Source organism: Octopus bimaculoides, chromosome 8, assembly GCF_001194135.2.
Source record: "Octopus bimaculoides isolate UCB-OBI-ISO-001 chromosome 8, ASM119413v2, whole genome shotgun sequence".
In the NCBI taxonomy this organism is placed as follows: Eukaryota; Metazoa; Mollusca; class Cephalopoda; order Octopoda; family Octopodidae; genus Octopus; species Octopus bimaculoides.
Genome location: NC_068988.1, coordinates 59013308 through 59021690, shown reverse-complemented (window position 1 = coordinate 59021690; position 8383 = coordinate 59013308). Strand labels below are relative to the sequence as shown.

At 35.2% G+C, this 8383-nt stretch overlaps 1 protein-coding gene across 1 annotated transcript in view; it reads left to right on the top strand.

Annotated features, from left to right (window-relative positions):
• The first annotated feature begins 7127 nt into the window (after positions 1-7127).
• The window catches only part of LOC106870929 (membrane metallo-endopeptidase-like 1), a 68988-nt gene continuing 67732 nt past the window's right edge, over positions 7128-8383 (top strand). Inside the window, exon 1 of the mRNA XM_014917171.2 lies at positions 7128-7154. The gene's annotated coding sequence lies outside the window, so the exon portion shown is untranslated. The remainder of the gene's footprint in view (positions 7155-8383) is intronic.

Below are 8383 nucleotides of genomic sequence, written 5' to 3'. Positions count from 1 at the left end.
CTTCTTCTTCTTCTTCTTCTTCTTCTCCTCCTCCTTCGTATTTGTTAGGTAGATTGATTTCTTGTTTGTATTTGTCAGCTTCCTTAAATACTGAAAACAGTTTTTTGTTTTGCTCGTGTTTTGTGGTTATTTGTATTAGTTTTCCTTGCTTCTGAAGTAGGTATTTTTGCAGTCCTATGATGGAAACTTTATAATAGTTTTCCAGCTGTATAAGACCCCTACCACCTTCTGTACGTTGTATATATATCATTTCTATGTCAGATATTGGGTGGTGCATCCTAGATCCTGTCATTATTTTTCTTGTTTTCCTGTCTATTTTAGCGTCCAGTTAAGGATATTGTATCTGTACCTTATAACTGGGACGGCTAAAGTGTTAATACTTATAATCTTGTTTTAAACATTGAGCTCTGTTTTTAGTATTGATCTAACGCGTCTATAGTATTCTTTATTTTCTCTTTCTTTTGTGTATGCTGTATCCTATCTAATTCATTGATTCCTAAATATTTGTATGGCTGGCATTCGTCTAGTTCTCTTATTTCATTGGCTTTATCTAGTGTGATGTTTCTACTCTTAACTCGTTTTCCTCTTTTCAGGGTTGCTTTGGCACATTTTTCTAATCCGAATTTCATATCTATTTCCTTGGTATAGCCATGTACTGTCTGTAGTAGTGTTTCCAGCTCTTTATCATTTCTAGCGTATAATTTTAGGTCATCCATATATAAAAGGTGGCTGACTGTTTTCACGTGACATTTGTAACCGCATCCAGTTCTATTTAGCAATTCACTTAAAGGTGTGAGTGCCAGGCAGAACAGGAGTGGAGAGAGCGTGTCTCCCTGGAATATTCCTCTTCTAACGGGGATGGCTTTCGTTTTCACCAGTCCCTCTTTTGTTTGGAGCTTTAGCACTGTCTGCCATTTATTGATAGAGTGCCTTATGTATTTTATAATTATTGGTGCCACCTTGTTTATGGCTAGCGTTTCTAGAATCCACGTGTGGGGAACACCGTCGAAAGCCTTTCGGTAGTCGATTCAGGCCATACTGAGGCCTTTCTTCTTTCTGCGGCTGTCTTCAGTTATGGCTTTATTGATCATTAATTGATCTTTACAGCCGTATGAGCCCTTGCAGCATCCCTTCTGCTCTTCTGGAAACAGGTTGTTATTTTCCAGGTGCTTACTCAATCTCTGCGATATTTTTGCAGTAAAGGCTTTGTAGATTGTAGGGAGATAGGTTATAGGTGTGTAGTTTTGTGGTTTCTCTGTTTCCGTGAATATTGGAATTAAGATGCTTTTCCCTTTCGTGAGCTATTGAGGCATTGTCTCTGGCTCTGCTAGTATGTAGTTAAAGTTTTCAGCCAGCTTTTTGTGTATTCCTGTCAGATATTTTAACCAGAAGTTTGGGATCTTTTCGTGTCCAGGTGCCTTCCAGTTGCTTAGTTTTTGCAGTGCCTGTGTGACCTCTTCAGTTGTTATAGGGATCCAGAGTTGCTCAGGTGCTAAGTTCGTTGTTTTAATGGTCCTTTTCTGGGGTTGTTGCTTCACCGACTATATTTGTTTCCAAAATCCTTCCACTTCTTCTGCTGTTGGTTCTGTAGTAATGTCTATTTTATTTTTACCCAGTTCTTGGTAGAATGTTTTGGGGTTGGATTTGAACTGTTTGTTTTGTTCAAAGAAACGTTTGCGTTTCTCATTACGGCGGATCCTTCGTGCTTTGGCAAGGATATCTTGCTTTAGCTTTTCTTTTGTTTTAGGTAAATCTTTTTCTGTAATGTTGTATTTGTACAGTATTTTTGTTTTCTTCTTGTTACTTAGTTGTGTTGATTGGCCACCATTTTTGTTGAGAATCGATAGATCTTTTCACTTTTTTTTTAATTTTGTTTTGGATATTATTTATCCACAAGGTCTGTTTGGGTGGTGGAACTCCTGTTCAGATGGGTTTGAGGGAGTATCCTGCTTCTTCTGTAGCTGCAGTTGCTGCCGCATATATTATGTCATTTAGCTCAGTGATATTGCCAGTTGTTTCTGTGGCTGTTAGTTCCGTCACGGCCAGGTTTAAGCTATTTATTATTGATGTTTTATTGTCTATTTTGATTTTTGTGAGACATAATCTGTGGTCCATTCTAAGATCTGTGGTTTTCAGTTCTCTGATTATTCTCATTTTCATAGTATCATAATCATTAGGTTTCCTTTCGTTATTCCCAGGTTTTAGATTTGTTTGGCCTTCCTTTTCATTCATATGTTTGTCTGTGGTGTTCTGGATTGGTGCTTTTTGTATATTATTATAAATTTCTACGGTCTGCGTTTGTTCTTTTTTGTTTACTTCGTTTTTGACTGAAATGTTACGTTTGTCTTCGTGTTTTACTATCTCAGTGTTTATATTATTATTTGGCATTGTTGTGTGGCTACTATCTAGATTTTCCTGATGTATTCTTCCATTCAATTGTTCTATTTCTATTTCTGATATTTTATTATTATTATTATTATTATTATTATTATTATTATTATTATTATTATTATTATTATTATTATTATTATTATTGCTCGTCTTTACACAGCTTCTAACGCTGGAGAGGTACTACGGTGCCAAATATTCACTACTAGTGAACCAAGGTAACACCCGTTATTTTTCGAGCACCATACGGAGTATTCGAACGGTGCAAAGTTCTGCTATTTCTGAAAGTGATCCACCCTTATTACAGCCCCAATTTGAGGAACACATAGTTGCTGCGTGGTTGCAATTATTATTATTATTATTATTATTATTATTATTATTATTATTATTATTATTATTATTATTATTATTATTATTATTATTATTATTATTTTTATTATTATTGTTCAGTAGTTTTATTTTTATAACGTGCTTTCACTTCACTACCTTGGGTATGTGCTGTGGTTTGCTGTGGTGCTCTTATGTTTACTGTATTGAAAGTGTTTTGCGTAGAATGTGTGCAGTGCCCAGTATTGCAATTTTCTGTATGCTATATATATTTGTAAGTCCTGGTGTTTCATCATACCTAATGCACTCACTATGATAGGAAATATTTCTTTTTGTAGATACCACATTCGAGTTACCTCTATTTCCAGGTCTTTGTATTTTGAAAGTCTTTCCATTTCTTTCAGAGAAACGTTGTCATCTGCTGGTATTGATACATCAATTAGAAAGCATTTTTTTCTTCATGATCTCTGACAGCTATATCTGGCCTATTAACCTTAATTTCTCTATCTGTGTGTATTGGCATATTCCAGAGTATGGTCGCTTTCTCGTCTTCTGTGACCTGTTCTGGCGTGTGTTTATACCATCTCTTTTCTGTTGTTATTCCATAGTGTTGGCATAGCTTCCAGTGTATGTAGTTCCCAGCTCTGTCGTGTCTGTGAATATATTCCTTCTTAGCCAGGAATGGGCAGCCAGAGATAATATGATTTATTGTTTTTGTCCATCATCACATATTCTGCAGATGCTTGTTATGTTTATTTTCATTATATGTTTGTGGTAATTTCTGGTGCGGAGGCTTTGGACTTGTGCTGAAATTAAAAATCCTTCAGTCTCTGAACTTCTCAACCATTGCTGGGAATTTTCTGTCTATTTTTTGCATTTAGTTTAGCCCAGAATTTGCCATGTAGGGGCTTTTCTTGCCATCGTTTTAACATGGTCCACTGCTGTTCCAGTTTTAGTTTGGATTTCATTTGTTTCATAGCTTTTGTTGTTTCTTCTTCTTCTTCTTCATATTTGTTAGGTAGTATGATTCATTGCTTGTATTTGTCAGCTTCCTTAAATACTGGAAAAAGTTTTTTTGTTTTGCTCGTGTTTTGTGGATATTTGTATTATATTTCCTTGCTTCTGATGTAGGTATTTTGCATTCCTATGGTGGTTATTTTATAATAGTTTTCCAGCTATATAAGACCTTTACCACCTTCTGTACGTTCTATATATACTCTTTCTATGTCAGATTTTGGGTGGTGCATGCTAGATCCTGTCATTATTTTTCTTATTTTCCTGTCTATTTTTGTTAGTTCATTTAGTGTCCAGTTAAGGATATTGTAGCTGTAACATATAACTTGGACAGCTAAAGTGTTAATACCTATTATCTTTTTTTTAGCATTCAGCTTTGTTTGCAGTATTAATCTAACTCGTCTATAGTATTCTTTCTTTAGTTTCTCTTTCATTTGTGTGTGTCGTATCCTATCTAGTGCATAGATTTCTAAATATGTGTATGCCTGGCTTTGGTATAATTTTCTTATTTCATTGGCTTTATCTAGTCTGATGTTTCTACTCTTTACTAGTTTTCCTCTTTTCAGGGTTGCTTTGGCGCATTTTTCCAATCCAAATTTCATATCTATTACTTTGGTAAATCCGTGTACTTTCTGTAGTAGTGTTTCCAGCTATTTATCATTTGTATCGTATAGTTTTAGGTCATCAATATATAAAGAGTGGCTGTTTGTTTTGCCGTAACTTTTATATCCGAATCCAGATCTATTTAGCACGTCAGATAAAGGGGTCAGTGCCAGTCAGAACAAGAGTGGAGAGAGCGTGTCTCCCTAGAATATTACTCTTTGAATGGGGATGGCTTTCGTTTTCACAAGTCCCTCTTTTGTTTGGTGTTGTAGCACTGTCTGCCATTTATTTATAGAGTGTTTTAGGTATTTTCTAATTAGTGGTGCTAACTTGTTTATGGCTAATGTTTCTAGAATCCACGTGTGGGGAATCCCGTCAAAAGCCTTTCGGTAGTCGATCCAGGCCATATCGAGTCCTTTCTTCTTTCTGCGGCTGTCTTCAGTTATGGCTTTATTGATCATTAATTTATCTTTAAAGACGTATGTGCCCTTGCAGCATCCTTTCTGCTCTTTTGGAAACAGATTGTTTTCTTCCAGGTGCTTACACAATCTCTGCGATATTATTGCAGTGAAGGTTTGTAGATTGTAGCGAGACAGGTAATAGGTCTCTAGATTTGTGGTTTCGCCATTTCTCTGGATTTGGGAATTAGGATAGTTTTCCCTTCGTGAGTCATTCAGGCATTTTCGCTGGCTCTGTTAGTATGTAGTTAAAGATTTCAGCCAGGTTTTTGTGTATTTCTGTCAGAGATTTTAACCAGACGTTGGAGATCTTGTCGTGTCCAGGTGCCTTGGAGTTGCTTAGTCTTTGCAGTGCCTGGGTGACCTCTTCAGTTGTTATATATGCACAGAGTTGCTCATGTGCTACGTTAGTGGCTTTAATGGTCCTTTTCCGAGATTGTTCCTTCACCGACCATATTTCTTTCCGAAATCCTTCCACTTCTTCTGTTGTTTGTGCTGTAGTAATGTCTATTTTATTTTTGCTAAGTTCTTGGTAGAATTTTGCGGGGTTGAAGTTGAACTGTTTGTGTTGTTCAAAAAACGTTGGCGTTTGTCATACCGGCGGATCCTTTGTGCTTCGGCAAGGATATCTTGCTTTAGATTTTCTTTTACCTCAGGTAAATCTTTTTCTGTAATGTATTTTCACAGTATTTTTGTTTTTTGTTTTTTGTTTTTTTCCTGTTACTTAGTAGTATTGATTGTCTACTAATTTCGTTAAGAATCGATAGATGTTTTCTTTCTATTGAAATTTTTTTTCTTGGATATTATTTATCCAAAGGGTTTGTTTGAGTGGTGGAACTCCTATTTAGATGGGTTTGAGGGAGTATCCTGCTTCTTTTGTGGCTGCAGTGTCTGCTGCATATATCATGTCATTTAGCTCAGTGATATTGCAGTTGTTTCTGTGGCTATTAGTTCCGAGACGGCCAGGTTTATGCTATTTATAATTGATGTTGTTTTATTGTCTATTTTGATATTTGAGAGGTATAATCTGTGGTCCATTCTGACATCTGTGCTGTTCTGTTTTTTGACAATTCTCATTTTTATAGTATCATAATCATTAATTTCCCCTTCACTGTTTCCCGGTTTTAGATTTGTTTCGCCTTCCTTTTCATTCATATGTTTTTCTGTGGTGTTCTGGATTGGTGCTTTTTGTACATTATTATACATCCCTACGGTCTGGGTTTGTTGTTTTTTGTTTACTTCGTTTTTGTTGGAAATGTTACGTTTGTCTTCGTGTTTTACTATCTCAATGTTTATATTATTTGGCATTGTTGTGTGGATACTATCTGCATTTACCTGATGTATTTTTCCATTCAAATGTTCTATTTCTATTTCTGATATTCGTTTTGCTTTGAGAATATAATCTTCGTATGTTAGCTAGTTTATTAGGATTCATTGCTGTATCCAAGTCTTTATTTAGATTATTTTTCTTCAATATTTTATATGTGGATATTGTTGAGTTTTCGTTCTTTGGGTAGAGCACTGATGTAAAATAAGCGTGAAGGATTGAAATATATTTCTCACGTATCCATTTATGTATTTTCGGTTATATTTGTGCGACACTAGGAACAATGTCCGGCCCTTTATTTTGACGGACATCATTTTCGTAGGGTACCAGTGCGTTCATTTCTGTTGTCAAATTGTTTTGCACGTGTTTTGTTTTCGTACTTGTTATGCAACAAGTTTAAATTACGCACTTCCCGATTGTTATTCTAGGGTTGTTGATGGATTGTAACGTATCAAGCGTGTTTACATGTGCTCTGCGAACAGTGGAGACGATATCCAGTTAAACTACATCATTTCCAGTTATAATATATCATGGAAATAAATTTCAGTGTGTGTATTACTTACTCGGATATGCTTCAGCCCTTTGTCAACTATTTGTGTCTCTATGCGATGTCTTTATTTCCGATGTTTTTGGATAAAATTTGGAGCAGTGTTTTATCGCTCTCACATGTTAAATGTCCCCGTTGTATATTATTATCATTATTATTATTATTATTATTATTATTATTATTGTTGTTGTTGTTGTTGTTGTTGTTGTTGTTGTTGTTGTTGTTGTTGTCATCATTAGTTCAAATTCTATCGAGGTCGACTTTGCCCTTCATTAAATCATAATCGATAAAAGAATTATCCGTTGAGCAATCGGATCGACACAATGAAGTAGCCCGCTCGCACAAAAGTTCAAGGCTTGTAGCTATAAGTGAAACAATAATTTTTATTATAAAAACGTTACCGTCATTATCAAAGAAATCATTATTAATGCTGGAATTTATTATATTTTATATATAGGTGGAAAACTTGGTTCAAAAATCACAAAAAATGGTGAGTATAACATTTACTTTTGGGAAAAATGTGAAAGTGTCTGCGTGTGCATGTGTGTGTGTGTGCGCGCGCGCGTGTGTGTACATAATATTCATAAGCCACATCATACAGGGAAGAAGGGTGCATCTGGAATACTTTATAACAGGTGTAGTTGTATGAATATAGTTACATTGATGGATATATATGTTTATACGACGTTACATGAGTCTAAGCAGGTATCTCATGCCATAAATTACCGAGAGTTCATAACATAAGGTGTTGTTATGTTGGCAACGTAATGTGGTTGTAATAGGGAAGAATGCTACAGATATTTAGCCCTAGGAAACATCGTTTCTAGTTGGCCATGACACATTTTCTGTGACCTTACGTTTTCAAAGGGGAAGATAAGCACCTCCACTCAGCAAAGCTATCATCGAAAGAGTAATTTCAGAATCATTGCTCATCATCAGTCTGGAGGAGCATGGCTTGCTATCTGTCGATGCATATTCGCCAACTGGAAACGGTGTTTACTAGGGCTAAATAGCAGTAGCATTCTTCCCTTTCGTGGGACTTCCACATTAAGTTGGCAACATAACATCACTTATTCGTGCTGCTACTGTATAAATCTCTCTGAGACATTTAGAAATGCAATATTTCTATTCATAAAATAATGTTTCATGACAAACATCTCGTGTTTATGAAATGGAAATTGCATATAATACGTGTTCCCTCTGGTATATTTTCAAAGAAATATTCATATTCACTTTCCTCATCGCACTGATTGAGATGCTAGCAACATAACGTAAGAATTTAATGAAAACAGACGAATCGGTTATTTGATACTGCTATAGTTATTTCATTAAGAGAAGTATTGTGACATATACATGTTGGCGCGTGATATGCAGTAAGACCAGCATACCTAACATTATGTAATATCTTACACAAACTACATCTCATCAGGTTTAATAAATGTTTTGATGGTTTGATATATTAAAAGATGATCAACAAATTAAATTTTTAATCGGTATTACCAGTATTTAAGGAATGTAAAGTGGATGTCAATACAGTCGGTCAAATTTTAGGATGGACAGTACAATGACGTTGTAAATTACAGATTGTTGAAAAGATATATCTATTTTAAAGATGCCACCAAATTTAGCGACGTCAAGCTATTACTGGCGAAACTGGTTTGTGTATATAATATATATTATTATACTCAAAAACGTTCATATATATATATATATATATAT